Source organism: Dendrobates tinctorius, unplaced genomic scaffold (genome assembly GCF_039654945.1).
Source record: "Dendrobates tinctorius isolate UK_male_01 unplaced genomic scaffold, ASM3965494v1 ptg000249l, whole genome shotgun sequence".
Lineage (NCBI taxonomy): Eukaryota > Metazoa > Chordata > Amphibia > Anura > Dendrobatidae > Dendrobates > Dendrobates tinctorius.
Genome location: NW_027361916.1, coordinates 728745 through 747494, shown reverse-complemented (window position 1 = coordinate 747494; position 18750 = coordinate 728745). Strand labels below are relative to the sequence as shown.

The 18750-nt window shown below is 41.4% G+C and overlaps 1 protein-coding gene across 1 annotated transcript in view; it reads right to left on the bottom strand.

The window, feature by feature from the left end:
• LOC141063248 (gastrula zinc finger protein XlCGF66.1-like) overlaps positions 1 to 18750 on the bottom strand; it is an 815244-nt gene that overhangs the window by 447088 nt on the left and 349406 nt on the right. The window lies entirely within an intron of this gene.

The window sequence follows — 18750 nt, the reverse complement described above, 5'->3', positions numbered from 1 at the left end:
ATAAATTTCATCCCAAAAATGATTTTGTTCCGTTATTTTCACATTCATTTATTCCCATTTCATTTGCTTTATTTACATTATTTTCCCATTATCCATTTACTTTCTCCAATATGGAGCTCCTTCCCTTCCAAGCTCTCCCATGCGCCCAAACAGTGGTTCCCCCCACATATTAGGTATCAACCTGCTCAGGACAAATTGCACAACAACTTTTGTGGTCCAATTTCTCCTGTTATGCTTAGGAAAATAAAAAATAGCGGGCTGAAAAAAATCATTTTTGAGGAAAAAAAAGTGATTTTTATTTTCACTGCTGTTGGTGTCACTTGTGGGGTTTTTTCACTGTTTGGGCACATCAGGGGCTCTGCAAAAGCAACATGGCATCCTATCTGAATTCCAGCCAATTCTGCATTGAAATAGTCAAACGGTACTCCTTCCCTTCTGAGCTCTGCCGTGCGCCCAAACAGTGGTTTACCCCCACATATGGGGTATCGGCGCACTCAGGACAAATCGCACAACAACTGTGGGGGTATGATTTCTGCTGTTACCCTTGTAAAAATAAAAATTTGGGGGTGAAAATATCATTTTTGTGGAAAAAAATGATTTTTTATTTTCACGGCTCTACGTTATAAACTTCTGTGAAGCACTTGAAGGTTCAAAGTCCTCACCACATATCTAGATAAGCTCCTTAAGGGGTCTAGTTTCCAAAATAAGGTCACTTGTTGGGGGTTTCCACTGTTTAGGAACATCAGGGACTCTCCGAACGCAACATGGCATCCGGTCTCAATTCTAGCCAATTCTGCGTTGAAAAAGTCAAACGACGCTCCTTCCCTTGCGAGCTCTGCCGTGCACTGAAAAAGTGGTTTACCCCCACATATGGGGTATCGGCGTATTCAGGAGAAATTGCACAACAAATTTTGTGGTTCATTTTCTTTTTTAACACTTGTGAAAATAAAAAAAAATTGGTTCTGAAGTAAATTTTTTGCAAAAAAAGTTAAATGTTAATTTTTTCCTTCCACGTTGCTTTAGGTCCTGTGAAGCACGTAAAGGGTTAATAAACTTCTTGAATGTGGTTTCGAGTAGGTTGAGGGGTGCAGTTTTTAGAATGGTGTCACTTTGGGGTATTTTATGCCATATAGACCCCTCAAAGTGACTTCAAATGTGAGGTGGTCCCTAAAAAAAATGGTTTTGTAAATTTTGTTGTAAAAATGAGAAATCGCTGGTCAACTTTTAACCCTTATAACGTCCTAACAAAATAAAATTTTGTTTCCAAAATTGTGCTGATGTAAAGAAAACATGTGGGAAATGTTATTTATTAAGAAATTTGTGTGATACATCTCTCTTATTTAAGGGCATAAACAATTTAAAGTTTTTTTCATAAATAAAAACAAGACATATCGAAGAAATTTTACCACTAACATGAAGTACAATATGTCACGAGAAAACAATGTCAGAATCACCGGGATCCATGGAAGCGTTCCAGAGTTATTACCTCATAAAGGGAAAGTGGTCAGAATTGTAAAAATTGGCCCGGTCATTAAGCTGCAAAATGGCTCTGTCACTAAGGGGTTAAACAAGATTTATTTTAGCCACACAATTCAATACTGTTTTCCTTTCTATCCTCACCGTGCTCTTACTTAAGAAAGTGAGAATATGTTCTTTTCTCTACACATAGTTGTAGAATACACATAACTGTAATGACCTGCAGAACACAGCGATCAGACTATTTACAGGAATCGGTAAGTTACGGGAGAAACAAAATGGCGTAATTGATATTTTTCTCTATAAAACCCATAAAATCATAGAATCGTAGAGTTGGAAGGGACCTCCTGGGCCATCTGGTCCAACCCCCTGCTCAAAGATTCGCTAAATCATCCCAGTGAGATGTCTGTCCAGCCTCTGTTTGAAGACTTCCATTGAAGGAGAACTCGCCACTTCTCGTGGCAGCCTGTTCCGCTCATTGATCACTCTGTCAAAAAGTTTTTTCTAATATCTAATCTGTGTCTCTTCCCATTCAGTTTCATCCCATTGCTTCTAGTCTTTCCTTGTGCAAATGAGAATAAAGATGATCCTTCTACAATGTGACAGCCCTTGAGATATTTGTAGACAGCTATTAAGTCTCCTCTCAGTCTTCTCTTCTGCAAGCTAAACATTCTCAAATCCTGCAACCTTTCCTCATAAGACAGGGTTTGCAGACCGGTCACCATTCTGGTCGCTCTTTTCTGAACGTGCACCAGTTTGTTGATGTCTTTTTTAAAATGTGGTGCCCAAAACTGGACACAATATTCCAGATGAGGTCTGACCAAAGAGGAGTAGAGGGAAATAATGACTTCACGTGATCTAGACTGTATGCTTCTGTTAATACATCCTAGAATTGCATTTGCCTTTTTTGCTGCTGCATCACACTGTTGACTAATATTCAGTCTGTGATCTATTAGTATACCCAAGTCTTTTTTACATGTGCTGTTGCTTAGCCCTATTTCTCCCATTCTGTATATGCTTTTTTCATTTTTATTGCCCAGATGTAGTACTTTGCATTTTTCCCTGTTAAAAACCATTCTGTTAGTTGCTGCCCACTGCTTCAGTTTATTTATATCTTTTTGAATCCTCTCTCTCTTCTCTAGTATTAGCTATCCCTCCTAGCTTTGTGTCATCAGCAAATTTAATCAGTTTACCCTCAATTCCTTCATCTAAATCGTTGATAAAGATGTTGAACAATACAGGGCCCAGGACAGAGCCCTGTGGTACCCCACTTGAGACATTCTTCCAACTGGATGTGCAGCCATTTACGACCACTCTTTGGGTCCGATCACTAAGCCAGTTATGAATCCACCTAACAGTTGCCTTGTCCATTCCATACTTAGTCATTTTTGCAATAAGGATTGTATGAGAGACTTTGTCAAATGCTTTGCTGAAGTCAAGATATACTATATCTACAGCATTTCCTTGATCCACCCAATCAGTGATTCCGTCATAGAAGGAAATTAAGTTAGTCTGACATGACTTATTAGTTACAAACCCATGCTGACTCTGTTTAATCACTTCATTCTTATCCAGGTACTGACATACATGTTGTTTAATAATTTGTTCAAAGATCTTTCCTGGTATAGAAGTCAGACTCACCGGCCTATAGTTGCCTGGGTCCACCTTCTTCCCCTTTTTGAAGATAGGAACAACATTTGCTCTTCTCCAGTCTTCTGGGACTTCTCCTGTTCTCCAAGAATTTTCAAAGATTATGGAGAGGGGTTCAAAAATTTCTTCTGCTATCTCCTTCAGTACTCGGGTGTAATTCATCTGGACATGGAGACTTGAATTCATTTAGATTAGCTAAGTGTTTCCTCACTATCTTTCTGTTTATAGATATCCTGGATTCCTCTATTCCCTTAATAGGACAGTGAAGAACAGTTGATGTTACATTTCCTTTCTGAGAGAAAACAGATGCAAAATAGGAATTTAAAAGTTCGGCCTTCTCAACATCCTGTCTTACCATTTCATCATTTTCATCCTGTAAAAATCCTATAGCATCTTTGACTTTTCTTTTACTTTTGACATATCCCCAAAATCCTTTATTATTGCTTTTGACATCTCTTGCAAGCCTCAATTCATTGTCAGCTTTAGTTAATCTGATTTGTGCCCTGCAGACAGCATTATATTCTTCTTTAGATATGCCTCCCTCTTTCCATTTTATAAACATTTCTTTCTTCCTTTTTAGCATGTGCTTAAGTTCTGTGTTCATCCATCCTGGTTTCCTTAAATGCTTCCTATTCTTCCCTCTTTTCGGAATTGTTAACGATTGTGCTTTGAGAATTTCATTTTTCAAGATTTCCCATCCTTCCTGGACATTTTTGTCTTTAAGGATTATCCAGCCATTGGATCCCTCCAATTCTCTTTCTGAATCCGTTAAAATCTGCCTTTCTGAAATCTAACCTTGACGTCTGAGTCTTCACAGGTCTTCCTCCTCTAGTTATCCAAAATTCTAAAATAGCATGGTCGCTACCTCCTAGGGTCCCAGCCACTTTTACCTCCTCAACCATTTCCTTCCTGTTTATAAGGATTAGATCCAAGGTAGCAGTTCCCCTTGTTTTCTCCCCTACCTTTTGGAAGATAAAGTTGTCAGCAAGAGAGGATAAGAATTTCCTTGACCTGTTAGTTTTGCCTGAGAGAGATTCCCAACAAATGTCTGGATAGTTGAAATCTCCCATGACAACTATGTCATATTTTTTGGAGAACTTGGCCATTTGATGCATAGAGAGTTCATCCATATCTTCAGCTTGCACAGGCGGCCTGTAGTAAATGCCTACAATGGTGTCCTTTCCATTGTTTTGTCCTTGTATTCTTACCCAAACAGTTTCCACAGAACTCCCAGTCTCTGAAGCTTCAATCTCTGTGCAGATATACGCGTTTCTAACATACAATGCGACACTCCCTCCTCGTTTATCAAGTCTGTTTCTTGCAAATAAGTTGTATCCTTCTAGTCTTGTATTCCAATCATGTGTATTGTCCCACCAAGTCTCAGTGATTCCAATGACATCATATTTCTTTTCCTGTGTTAGTAGTTCCAATTCTCCTTGTTTGTTGCCCATGCTTTGTGCATTAGTATAGAAACATTTTAGTTTGTGATTGGTTTCTCTTTCTCCAATATTTTTATTAATTAGATTCTTTTGTCTTTGTTCTTCCTTTCCACTTCTAATAGCAGAGTTCTCAATAGCATTTGTCAGGTGTATGGCTTTTTCTGGTCTTTTGCTTCCCTTCCCATGTTGTTCTAGTTTAGCCCCTGATGAAGCCACCTTTTGTTGTGCGACACACGTAGGGCACTCCACAAGCTCCCCCTTGTAAGTGGCATTATATAGGGACTATGCAGGCAGGATTTAATCTTTGTCATTTTAGCCTCTTGGCTACACCATGATTGCTATACTTTTCATCTATGCTTAGTACCCTATGGTGTTTATTTTCATGGCTCAGTTGCTTACATTTGTTATCACTTGCATTCATTATTGTACTATAGTCTATTTGGATGGATTATTCAATGGATCATTATGTTTAGTATTACATCTCTGAACATTTCTTCATTGCAGGTATGCTATTGTATGTGATATATTCTAGAGCCTTTTTTATATATGTCCATTTACTGGAGGGAGCTCTTTGGGCTTTATTATAAGCCTTTGTGATAGTTTCATGTCATTGTATAACTTTTTAAATGTTTTTACATGGATGTTGTCTTTTTGTTACCAATAAAATTTGTAATTTTGCAGTGATCCCTGCATTTTGGTCAGTAGCTTTTTCTCCATTTTCTCAGTTTGTGTTTATACTGACTGCTGGTTGATCCGCATATCTTACTCAGTAGTGCCCTCCTGAGTTTTTACATATATATTTGTCAGGTGTATGGCTTTTTCTGGTCTTTTGCTTCCCTTCCCATTTTGTTCTAGTTTAAAGCTCTCCTTACAAGTGTAGCAAGGCGACTTCCAAATACATGTTTTCCAGTCTTCGTAAGGTGCACCCCATCTCTAGCAAGTAGTCCATCGTATAAGTAATTCACTCCGTGATCCAGAAATCCAAATCATTGCTGACGGCACCATCGACGTAGCCAGTTGTTCACCTGCAGAATCTTATTCCACCTCCTTGTTCCATGGCCATCCACTGGGAGGATGGAAGAGAAGACCACCTGCTGTTGTGAGGTCATTTTCCCCTTCATCACTGAGGCCCGAGGAACTCCCTCTTCTGGTAAGGAGAGGTAGTGAATCTGATTATCAGACACCTGAGATTAATGATGATGACTGGCTGAGTGGAGTCACAGACTGGATATAAGGCTGCATACGCCCATTCTCCCTGCGGGTGATTACTCTGTGGTATCCTTGGAGTCCAGTCTGAATTCCTGCTCTGCTAAAGCTAAGTTTTCTTCCTTGCTTTTTGCATTTGTGCTTTGCTTTGTTTTTTCTGGATTTCAGCCATCCCCTGCTGGGGTGAGCTGAACTCCTTAGCGCTGTCTCCTGAAAATACCAGAGTGCTGTTTTAGTTTTGAAGCTTAGTTGCTTCAGGGTCTTTTTCCATTTCAGCTTGCTGGCCTATGTTTTTGATAGGGTTTTTTGCCGATTGCAGACAGCAGCTTTCCTTTCCTTTCCTGTTTAGATTAGATTGGGCCCCAACGTTTGCTCAGCCTCTCTTTCTATCTGTGTCAGTGTTTTTTCATCTTGCTTCACCGTCATTATATTTTGGGGGCAGCCTTTTACTTTGGGGTCTGCTCTGGGGCAGTTTAGATTTCCCTTTCTATCTTTAGGCTATATAGTCTTCCGGCTGTGTTCGAGGGGTCTAGGGCACCGTAGGTACCCCCCACGGCTACTGCTAGTTGTGTTGTTAGGTTCAGGGGTCTGCAATCGGATAGTTGCCAGATCCTCTGGTTTTCTGGACGTAGCTTCTATTTTTGTGTCTGCCTCCTACGGTCACTCAATCATAACAGAATCACCTGCCTGACTGCAGATCCTAGGGTACTCAATAGCAGGGAAGAATTGCAAAAAAAAAAAAAAAAAGTGTGTATATTTTTTACTCTATATCTCTGAGGCCGTAGGGGGAATTTTTTTTTTCTCTCAATGGAGATAAAGCAATTGTCTGATCGTGTGGAGCAGCTCGCTGCGGAAGTGTGGGGAATTTCCGCCTACCTTGCTCATTCACATGCTGCTGAACCAAAGATTCCTACACCTGATGTATTTTGTGGTGATCGGTCTAAATTTTTGAATTTCAAAAATAATTGTAAATTATTTTTTGCCTTGAAGCCTAACTCGTCAGGGAGCTCCGCGCAGCAGGTTAAAATTGTCATCTCTTTGCTGCGTGGCGATCCCCAGGATTGGGCGTTTTCTTTGAAACCAGATGATCCTATTCTGACTAATGTGAATGCATTTTTTCAACCCTTGGGCTTGTTGTATGATGAACCTAATGCCATTGATCAGGCTGAAAAGACCCTGCTGGCATTGAATCAGGGTCGAGATGCTGCAGAATTGTACTGTCAAAAATTCCGAAAGTGGGCGGTACTTACTACTTGTAATGATAATGCCTTGGCTGCTCTCTTTCGGAAGGGTTTGTCAGAAGCCGTAAAAGATACTATGGTGGGATTTCCTGTTCCCTCTGGTCTTGACGATTCTATGTCATTAGCCATTCAGGTTGATCGGCGTTTGCGCGAACGCAAGACTGCACGAGAGGTGTTGCCACCTGTTGAACAAATGACTGAACCTATGCAATGTGATAGAGTTTTCTCCAGAGAGCAGCGTCAGGAGTTCAGAAGGCGTAATAAGTTGTGCTTTTTCTGTGGAGATACCTCACATATTATTTCTGTCTGTCCTAAACGAGAGAAACGCTTTGCACACACGTTTTCTGTTGGTGGTGTTCAACCTAAGTTTCTTCTGGCTATTACTCTGAACTGCTCCCTGTCCACATTTTCCGCCAAGGCATTTGTGGATTCGGGAGCCGCTCTAAACCTAATGGACTTGGATTTTGCTAAACGTTGTGGATTTCCTATGACACCTCTGCGGACGCCTATCCCTTTGAGGGGGATTTGTGCTACTCCTTTGGCTAAAGATAAACCTCAGTTTTGGACCCAGGTGGTAATGCGGGTCGCCCCAGACCATCAGGAAAATTGCAGATTTTTGGTGTTGCATAATCTGCATGATACTATTGTTCTGGGGTTTCCCTGGTTACAAATCCATAATCCAGTTCTGGATTGGAAATCTTTCTCTGGGGTGAGTTGGGGTTGTCGGTGTGCCCTTAGTGATGCTCCTGTTTTCTCCACCTCTCCCCAGTCGCATGATGTTCCTGACTATTTGGCTGACTTTTATGATGTATTTAGTGAGAATGAGTCTGCGTCTTTGCCTCCTCATAGGAGTTATGACTGTGCTATTGAGCTGAACCCGGGGTGTAAATTCCCCAAGGGTCGGCTTTTCAATTTATCTGTACCCGAGCACGAGGTTATGCGATCCTATATTAAGGAGGCATTGGAGAAGGGTCATATTAGACCATCCTCTTCACCCTTAGGTGCTGGGTTTTTTTTGTAGCCAAAAAGGATGGATCATTAAAACCTTGTATTGATTATCGTGCCCTCAACAAGATTACTGTTAAATATCAGTATCCGTTACCCCTGATTTCGGATCTATTCTCCAGAGTTAAAGGTGCTTGCTGGTTTACCAAGCTTGACCTCAGGGGGGCGTATAATCTTATTCGCATTAAGCATGGGGATGAATGGAAGACGGCGTTTAATACTCCGGAGGGACATTTTGAGTACCTGGTGATGCCTTTTGGGCTCACTAATGCCCCTTCTGTCTTCCAGTGCTTCATGAACGATATTTTCCGAGATTTTGTGGATAAATTTTTGATTATCTATCTGGATGATATTTTGATCTTCTCCAAGGATTGGGATTCTCATGTGGAACATGTTCGGACTGTGTTCCGGATCTTGAGGGAGAATTCCATGTATGTCAAGGGATCTAAATGCCTTTTTGGGGTACAGAGGATTTCATTTTTGGGATTTGTCTCCGTCAACTATTGAAATGGATCCAGCCAAGGTACAGGCCATTTATGATTGGGTTCAGCCCACTTCTTTGAAGGCCCTCCAGAAGTTTTTGGGTTTTGCTAATTTTTATCGGAAATTTATAGCAAAATTTTCTAGTATTGCCAAGCCAGTGACTGATTTGACTAAGAAGGGTGCTGATGTGTTAAATTGGTCTCCGGAGGCTGTTTCTTCCTTTCAGGAGTTGAAGCGAAGATTCACCTCCGCCCCGGTTTTGCGGCAACCTGATGTCTCACTTCCGTTCCAGGTAGAGGTGGATGCTTCTGAGATTGGTGCAGGAGCTGTTTTGTCCCAAAAGGATCCTGTAACATCTAAAATGAATCCCTGCGCTTTCTTTTCCCGAAAGTTCTCTCCATCTGAAGATAACTATGACGTGGGGAATCGGGAACTGTTGGCCATGAAATGGGCATTTGAGGAGTGGAGACATTGGTTGGAGGGAGCCAAGCATCAAGTCGTGGTCCTCACCGACCACAAGAATTTGATTTACCTAGAGTCTGCTAAGCTCTTGAACCCTAGACAGTCTAGGTGGCCCTTGTTTTTTACACGTTTTGATTTTGTGGTTTCTTTTCTTCCTGGAACTAAGAATGTCAAGGCAGACGCACTCTCTAGGAGTTTCTTTGCTGATTCTCCTGTGGTGACCAAGCCTGCTACCATCTTAGGCGAAGGGGTAGTTCTTTCTGCCATCTCGCCCGATTTGAGACGTGCTCTGGAAGAATTCCAGAGAGACAAGCCTGAGAGTTCTCCCAGTGGAAAGTTGTATGTTCCTGACCAGTGGAGGAAGAGAGTGATGTCTGAAGTTCATTGCTCTGCTTTGGCTGGTCATCCAGGTATTTTTGGTACTAGAGATCTTGTGAGTCGGTCTTTTTGGTGGCCCTCCTTGTCTCGTGATGTCAGGAATTTTGTGCAGTCCTGTGGGACTTGCTCCCGGTCTAAATCATGCTCCCGCTCTAGTGGGTTGTTGATGCCTTTGCCTGTCCCCAAGAGGCCATGGACCCATATTTCAATGGATTTCATCTCCGATATGTCTGTCTCTCAAAGGATGACTGTTATTTGGGTGATTTGTGATAGGTTCTCTAAGATGGTTCATCTTGTACCACTCCCTAAGTTGCCGTCTTCCTCTGAGTTGGTGCCCCTTTTTTTGCAACAGGTGGTTCGCTTGCACGGGATTCCTGAGAACATTGTGTCTGACAGAGGAGTTCAGTTTGTGTCTAGATTTTCTTTCTGTTCCAAGCTGGGAATTCAGTTGTCCTTCTCCTCTGCCTTTCACCCTCAGACCAATGGGCAGACAGAGAGAACAAACCAGACCTTGGAGTCATATTTGAGATGTTTTATTTCCGCTGATCAGGATGATTGGGTTTCATTTTTACCCTTGGCCGAATTTGCTTTAAATAACAGAGCTAGTTCTGCCACTTTGATGTCACCTTTTTTTTGTAACTTTGGGTTTCATCCTCGATTTTCTTCAGGGCAGGTGGAGCCGTCTGCCTGCCCAGGGGTTGACACTGTGGTGGAGAGAATGCACCAGATCTGGGACCAAGTGGTGGATAAGTTATCTCTCTCCCAGGAAAAGGCCCAGCGGTTTTCCAACCGACATAGGACCATTGGTCCCCAGTTTAAGGTTGGTGATTTGGTGTGGTTATCATCAAAAAATATTGCTATGAAGGTGGCTTCTCCTAAGTTTAAGCCTAGATTTATTGGACCTTACAAGATTTTGGAGATTATTAATCCGGTCTCTTTTCATTTGGCTCTTCCTGTCACATTTAAAATCCATAATGTGTTTCATAAGTCCTTGTTGAAGAGGCTTGTTGAACCTGTTGTTCCGGGAGTGGCACCTCCAGACCCTGTATTGGTTGAAGGTAACATTGAATATGAGGTAGAGAAAGTACTGGATTTTCGTCTGGCTAGACGGAGACTCCAGTATTTGGTTAAGTGGAAGGGTTATGGTCAGGAGGATAATTCCTGGGTCTCTGCCTCTGATGTTCATGCTAAAAGACTGGTGCGTGCCTTACATCAGGCACACCCTGATCGCCCTGGTGGCGTGGTTGAGGGTTCGGTGACCCCTCCTCAAGGGGGATGTACTGTTGTGAGTTCATTTTCCTCTTCATCACTGAGGCCCGAGGAACTCCCTCTTCTGGTAAGGAGAGGTAGTGAGTCTGATTATCAGACACCTGAGATTAATGATGATGACTGGCTGAGTGGAGTCACAGACTGGATATAAGGCTGCATACGCCCATTCTCCCTGCGGGTGATTTCTCTGTGGTATCCTTGGAGTCCAGTCTGAATTCCTGCTCTGCTAAAGCTAAGTTTTCTTCCTTGCTTTTTGCTTTGCTTTGTTTTTTCTGGATTTCAGCCATCCCCTGCTGGGGTGAGCTGAACTTCTTAGCGCTGTCTCCTGAAAATACCAGAGTGCTGTTTTAGTTTTGAAGCTTAGTTGCTTCAGGGTCTTTTTGCATTTCAGCTTGCTGGCCTATGTTTTTGATAGGGTTTTTTGCCGATTGCAGACAGCAGCTTTCCTTTCCTTTCCTGTTTAGATTAGATAGGGCCCCAACGTTTGCTCAGCCTCTCTTTCTATCTGTGTCAGTGTTTTTTCATCTTGCTTCACCGTCATTATATGTTGGGGGCTGCCTTTTACTTTGGGGTCTGCTCTGGGGCAGTTTAGATTTCCCTTTCTATCTTTAGGCTATATAGTCTTCCGGCTGTGTTCGAGGGGTCTAGGGCACCGTAGGTACCCCCCACGGCTACTGCTAGTTGTGTTGTTAGGTTCAGGGGTCTGCAATCGGATAGTTGCCAGCTCCTCTGGTTTTCTGGACGTAGCTTCTATTTTTGTGTCTGCCTCCTACGGTCACTCAATCATAACAACCTGCGCTCCCAGTTCTTTCACTTTCTTGCCTATGTCTTCAAAGTCTCTGCAGATGGTTTCCAGGTCATTTCTTGCGGTGTCATTTGTCCCCACATGTAGTAGCAGGAATGGGTAGTCATCTGTAGGTCTGAAGAGTCCTGATATCCTGTCAGAGACATCTTTAATTTTTGCACCTGGAAGACAGCACATTTCTCTTGAAGTTATATCCGGTCTGCAGATAGTGGCCTCTGTTCCTCTCAACAGGGAATCCCCCATGACCACCACTCTCCGTTTCTTCTTCACAACATTTTTCTTTCTCCATCCAGGAGGACTCTGAAGGCGTACAAGGTTGCTGTTTGTTGGCAAAGTCTTATCCTGATGTATTTCTTCATCGTTTTCCTGCGTGAGAGCCTGGTACTGGTTCCTGAGCAGTATGGGTGCTGACTGCCTCCTGATCCTCCTGCTTCTCTGGGTCACATGTCTCCATTCCTCTGTTTCTTCAGGAGCACTTCGAATTTCTTCTCTTTCTGTAACATGAAGAGATAATTCTGCTCTGTCCAAGAACTCTTCACCTTCCTTAATGATCTTCAACGTAGCTAACCTCTCTTCGAGATTTTGCAACTTTTCCTCCAACAGGGACACAAGCTTGCATTTGTGGCATGTGAAGTTTGGCTTTTCCACTGGTAAGTCTGTGAACATGTAGCAAGAAATGCAGCTCACCAAATGGCTCCTGGCCTCTTCCATCTTGAGATTTCTTAAAAACGATGAAAGATGAGCCAAAATTCTGATTTCCTCTTTTCAGCTGCAACGGCCAAAACCCAGTGATCGTTGAGCTCGCGGAGACTCTTCACTTATCCCAGAAGGCACTGGGAATATGCAAATGATCTCCTCAGGACTCTTCCCCTGGTTTTGTGATAAAGCTGTGATGTGGAGGACGTGTTCACACGTAGCGTAAATGCTGCGTTCTTTCTTCTGTAAATGTCTGACCCAGATGACGTAGTGACAATCTTCCCTGATTATTGCGCGTTTGCTGCGTTTCTTGTTTTTTGCATTTTCCTCCATATTTGATGTTTTTGGCGGATATGAAGCCGCGTTTAACACTTTAATAGTACAGAAAAGCTTTGATTCTGCGCTTATAAATGTGACGGCGGTTTTCTCTTCATACATTTTTTCTCTTAATACGTTTTTTTCAGAAGAAGCCTATAAAGGGAAATGCATCAAAGCCCCAGAGGTCCGCAAGGTCTTCAGACCACAGAGAGCGCAGATTTCATGGAATCACGCCCACTTTGCTATGAAGTTTAAACCGTGTTCACATGTAGAGTAAATGCTGCGGATTTTCTGCTGCGTTTAATTGTCCAAGCAAAGTGGATGAGATTTCATGAGAACTGCGGCGCTATTAGGCTATGTGCACACGGTGCGGATTCTGCTGTGGAATTTTTCGCGCAGATTTTGTTAAATCTGCAGGTAAAATGACCTGTGTTTTACCTGCAGTTTTTGTGTGGATTTCCCCTGCGGTTTTCCACCTGCAGATTTCTATATTGGAGCAGGTGGAAAACTGCAGCAAAACCGCACAAAAGAAGCGACATGCTGCTTCTTTAGGCTGTGTGCACACGGTGCGGATTCTTCTGCAGTTCAGCAGCAGATTTGGCCCAGCAGAACTGCAGCAGAACTGCAAGTGATGTACAGTACCATTTAAGGCTATGTAAAACAAAAACTGCTGTGCACATGCAGATTTTTCTGTGCAGATTTGGTGCGGAGTTCTGCAGCATGTCACTTCTTTTGTGCAGTTCTGCTGCAGTTTTAGGCCATGTGCACACGGTGCAGATTTCCTGCGGATCCGCAGCGGATTTTTCCGCACAGAAACGCTGCAGATCCGCACTGTGATTTACAGTACAATGTAAATAAATTTAAAAAAAAAAACCCTGTGCAGACGGTGCGGAAAAATCAGAGCAGATTTGCTGCAGTTTTAAAAGAAGTGCATGTGACTTCTTTTGTGCGGTTTTCCACCTGCCAAATTCTCCAAATCCGCAGGGGGAAAACCGCAGTGGAAAACCGCACAAAAACCACAGGATAAATGCAGGTCATTTGACCTGCGGATTTCTTAAAATCCACGCGGAAAAATCCGTGGGTGGAGCCACACCGTGTGCACTTAGGCCATGTGCACACGATGCAGATTTCCTGCGGATCCGCAGCGGATTTTTCCGCGCAGAAACACTGCAGATCCGCAGTGTGATGTACAGTAGCATGTTAATCAATAGAAAAAAAAATGCTGTGCAGTGTAGAAAAATATATATATACAGTATACAGTGCCTACAAGTAGTATTCAACCCCCTGCAGATTTAGCAGGTTTGATAAGATGCAAATAAGTTAGAGCCTTCAAACTTCACACAAGAGCAGGATTTATTAACAGATGCATAAATCTTACAAACCAAAAAGTTATGTTGCTCAGTTAAATTTTAATAAATCTTAAACATACAAGTGTGGGTCAATTATTATTCAACCCCTAAGTTTAATATTTTGTGGAATAACCCTTGTTTGCAATTACAGCTAATAATCGTCTTTTATAAGACCTGATCAGGCCGGCACAGGTCTCTGGAGTTATCTTGGCCCACTCCTCCATGCAGATCTTCTCCAAGTTATCTAGGTTCTTTGGGTGTCTCATGTGAACTTTAATCTTGAGCTCCTTCCACAAGTTTTCAATTGGGTTAAGGTCAGGAGACTGACTAGGCCACTCCAACACCTTGATTTTTTGCCTCTTGAACCAGGCCTTGGTTTTCTTGGCTGTGTGCTTTGGGTCGTTGTCTTGTTGAAAGATGAAATGACGACCCATCTTAAGATCCTTGATAGAGGAGCGGAGGTTCTTGGCCAAAATCTCCAGGTAGACCGTGCTATCCATCTTCCCATGGATGCGGACCAGATGGCCAGGCCCCTTGGCTGAGAAACAGACCCACAGCATGATGCTGCCACCATCATGCTTGACTGTAGGGATGGTATTCTTGGGGTCGTATGCAGTGCCATCCATCCAAACGTCACGTGTGTGGTTGGCACCAAAGATCTCGATCTTGGTCTCATCAGACCAGAGAACCTTGAACCAGTCTGTCTCAGAGTCCTCCAAGTGATCATGAGCAAACTGTAGACGAGCCTTGACATGACGCTTTGAAAGTAAAGGTACCTTACGGGCTCGTCTGGAACGGAGACCATTGCGGTGGAGTACGTTACTTATGGTATTGACTGAAACCAATGTCCCCACAGCCATGAGATCTTCCCGGAGCTCCTTCCTTGTTGTCCTTGGGTTAGCCTTGACTCTTCGGACAAGCCTGGCCTCGGCACGGGAGGAAACTTTCAAAGGCTGTCCAGGCCGTGGAAGGCTAACAGTAGTTCCATAAGCCTTCCACTTCCGGATGATGCTCCCAACAGTGGAGACAGGTAGGCCCAACTCCTTGGAAAGGGTTTTGTACCCCTTGCCAGCCTTGTGACCCTCCACGATCTTGTCTCTGATGGCCTTGGAATGCTCCTTTGTCTTTCCCATGTTGACCATGTATGAGTGCTGTTCACAAGTTTGGGGAGGGTCTTAAATAGTCAGAAAAGGCTGGAAAAAGAGATAATTAATCCAAACATGTGAAGCTCATTGTTCTTTGTGCCTGAAATACTTCTTAATACTTTAGGGGAACCAAACAGAATTCTGGTGGTTTGAGGGGTTGAATAATAAATGACCCTCTGAATAAACTTTTCACAATTTAAAAAAAAATTAAACAAAGAAATAACATTCTTTTTTGCTGCAGTGCATTTCACACTTCCAGGCTGATCTACAGTCCAAATGTCACAATGCCAAGTTAATTCCGAATGTGTAAACCTGCTAAATCTGCAGGGGGTTGAATACTACTTGTAGGCACTGTATATCTTCTTGCACGGTTGAGAATCAAAAGTAAAAGCAATGTTGAATTGAGGATAAAATAAATCTTGTTTTAATTGATCATTTCAAAAAGTGATTACAAAAATGAAGAAAAGTAAGTTCATGACATGCAATAATTATTTGAAGAGAAAACGAGCATTGTTCTTACATATAGTCTTGAGCAGCTGTGTTGTCCGGGTGTTCGAGAGTCTCAAGGGATATGAGATCTCCTGAACAAGAGTTAGGCCGGCTTTATATACTATTCTGACCTATAAACTACAACCACATATGGTGGCTTGCCACTATGTTCATAAGTTCTTCCATATTAAGTGAACCCTAGTTATTTTAACAATATGCATACAGCTATTTATGCATTACCTTAGTCTGAGATATTTAAGCCTAAAGTCTGAGATCTTTAGAACCATTCATTATCTCTGAATAGTCACATGTTGACAGCTTTGACAAGTGACCTATACATTTGACAAGAGAGACAGCTGTATGAGCCAAGGCACTCAGAATAAGTCAGTCACTTCTCTAAAGTAAGCAAAGCCTGTTAACTATTCTGTATGAGAGAATTAATCTATATATTTTTTATTATAGAAATACTGATATTTTACAGTCCCCCCTGATTATGATTTGAGACATATCATAATCAATCCTAACTCATTCTCTCACCATTCGTATCACATTCATTCTTTATTCTGAAAACCTTGTATCACCATCTGCCCTGAATGTCATCTGAATTTTCAAACCTATTGTAAAAACAAAAATTAAATCAGAGTTATATTTTTTCGTTTTAACATCTCTCTTAAAATATCATCTTCCTTTTTCATTTCTATCTTTATATTCTTATAAATTCTCCTAATTTTACACATAATAATTATTTGATATATTATACACAGCAAAACTATGATAAATAAAATAACGATCGGATTAGACAATACATTCCCTGCTGCCATTTTCGCTGAAGACTGTGACCAACTGGTTACAGATTTTCCTAAATTTCTCCACCAAGATGAGCCTGACATACTCGTCCATTCATGTTCAATATCATTTAGATTACCTTGTTCATGTCTAAATACAATTTCAGCTTCTTTTAATTGTTTTGTCAGCAGATTCAATAAACCCTTGTCTTTCTTTATTTCATTTGTCCACAAATCCCAAGGAAATTTATTGACTTGTGACAAATTGAACTGGATCGGAAGGATTTTCAGACGTCTTGAGCCTATTGACGTAATATTAATACTTCCTTCCTTCTTTGTGAGAGTTTTAACATTTCCCTCAATACAATATAAACCCATTGTCAGATTTTCGACATGTACACAAGATGAGAAGAATGCAGAAACTGCTTCTTTTCCTGACATGACTTGGAAACAAGTTTTGTTAGCGCTTACTGGTGTCACCAAGTCATGTATCGTGTGAACATTCTCAACTCTGGCATGACATGAGGTATGATTATGGAAACATGAATGATAAATGACTTTATCCTGTCCAGGTAGACACATTACCTTGGAAACAAAATTTAAGCATGACGAAATGTCTAATTGTTCAATGTTTGTACCATCAAATGCAAAATCTGTGTAGTGTAATTGATAATATAACAATTGTGTAGGGCTGACAGGAATTCCCAGAACACTTCTAGGAACCAGGGTTTCTTCTCTTCCTGACACTGGAATCAGTCATGTTCCTACACAAATGTTCTGTTCACATCCTAACCACTTATTTACCCACAAATCTGTATGGTTTAACGCAAAGTTATATTCTATGGGCAAATTTCTTATTAGCCCTAAAGGGGTAATTCCACTTTGTAAGGCTTGTGCAATCATTTTCAGATTGGTGGAATATTCAATCTGAATTTCTAGACATGTTTTGGCCACTTGAGATTCCTGTTCACTTTCCATTAAAGCTAAAGTAGCATCTTGAAGATGTGATACAGAAGATCCCAATACAGTAGCAGTGTTCAAAACCATCTTTTCAAGGACTTGATTCAAGCTTTTCTGAATCTTTACCCCTTTTCCTCCAATATACCCAATATTTTCCAGATCTGATTTAAGTGTATGAATGTCCATAGTGTTAATTAAACTTCCTACTGTTCCTAATCCCCCCAAAATACCTTCTAACACTCCCCTCTTACTTCTAACCTGTGTTGAAGTTCTTTTCCCAAACCATTGTTCTATTCCCATCTCCATGTTAGTGAGATGTGGTTGACACTGGGGATATCTAGAAGAGATTTTCCAGTTAGACATGTTAAAGGTCCATACCATGGTCAGAAACACTCCATCTCGTAACAGAGGTTTAGTTTGGAACTGATTGATCTGAAAAGGAGTAGATGGTTGAAATCTTGTCTGTGTGCATACATTATCTACTGCTGACCATATATTTACCTTTACATCTCTACATTGTTTGTAGTTATATTTCGTTAAAATGCAACATTGGTAAAGTCCAGAATCCTTAGGAGATGGATTATCTACAGAAAAAATAAAATCCTTATTTAACCATCTCACGTTACCGGATTGACCTCTGTGTATAACATTTGTTGGACCATTTGAAAAACTTCCCAAAAATGATTTATCTTTGGTCCATATTAACAAAGATTCTGAAGGTAGCTCTAACCTCGTGCTGCATTTTAATAATAAAGGAGACATATTTTCTTGACTATATACTGCTTGTGGTGTAACCCTTACTTCTGGAGCTATAGTATTTGAAACTGTAAAAACTACAGATACCTGTACTTGTACTGGTTCTCTGGTTATCTGAAAATTCCATGTTTTTACCCAATCCTCGTCTCCTTCTGTAATAGAAAGAAATGCAGGATCTAAAACTTTCCCAAATAGTTGTGTCCTTAACCAAGCATCTGTTTTGGATGTTTCAACTTTCCCTTTTGCGATCATATCATTTGTAATATCTCCTGACCACACAGCTCTCTCTTCACCTCTTATCTCTATATTCCAGAATAACACATCTGTAGGACTACATTCCCATGTGCCTGTCTTATTATTGTGTATATAATCTCCTTGTAACTGTGTGAACTTCGTCTTAGGTCCTGTGGCTGCATGTAATATTATGTCAGTGTCATGTATGAAGTGTAGCTCAATACAGCATTTTGCACCAAAACCCATGCAAATGTTTCCAGTAATATCTACTGAATCGTCCGGTATGTCCTCATCTATTAAGCTTTGTAGATTCGTTCCTCTTGGTTTCCTTGGATGTAAAGTTCCTTTGAAAAGTTCCTTCACTTCACTAGTATTTGTTCCATGGTGTGAAATATCTTCAGCGTAGATCACAGTTGAAACAGTACAAAACAGCAGAAATGTGATTCCCATCAGATAGTAGCTTTTCCTGGGAAATGTCTTTTCCTCCTGAAGGATTGGTGTTGAATCCCTTCCATCAAGGACGTGGAGTTTCGTATTCTAGTTCTTATTGGAATCCATTTCTTCCTAAAAGAAATGCAGTATCATTATTTTGCAATATACAGTT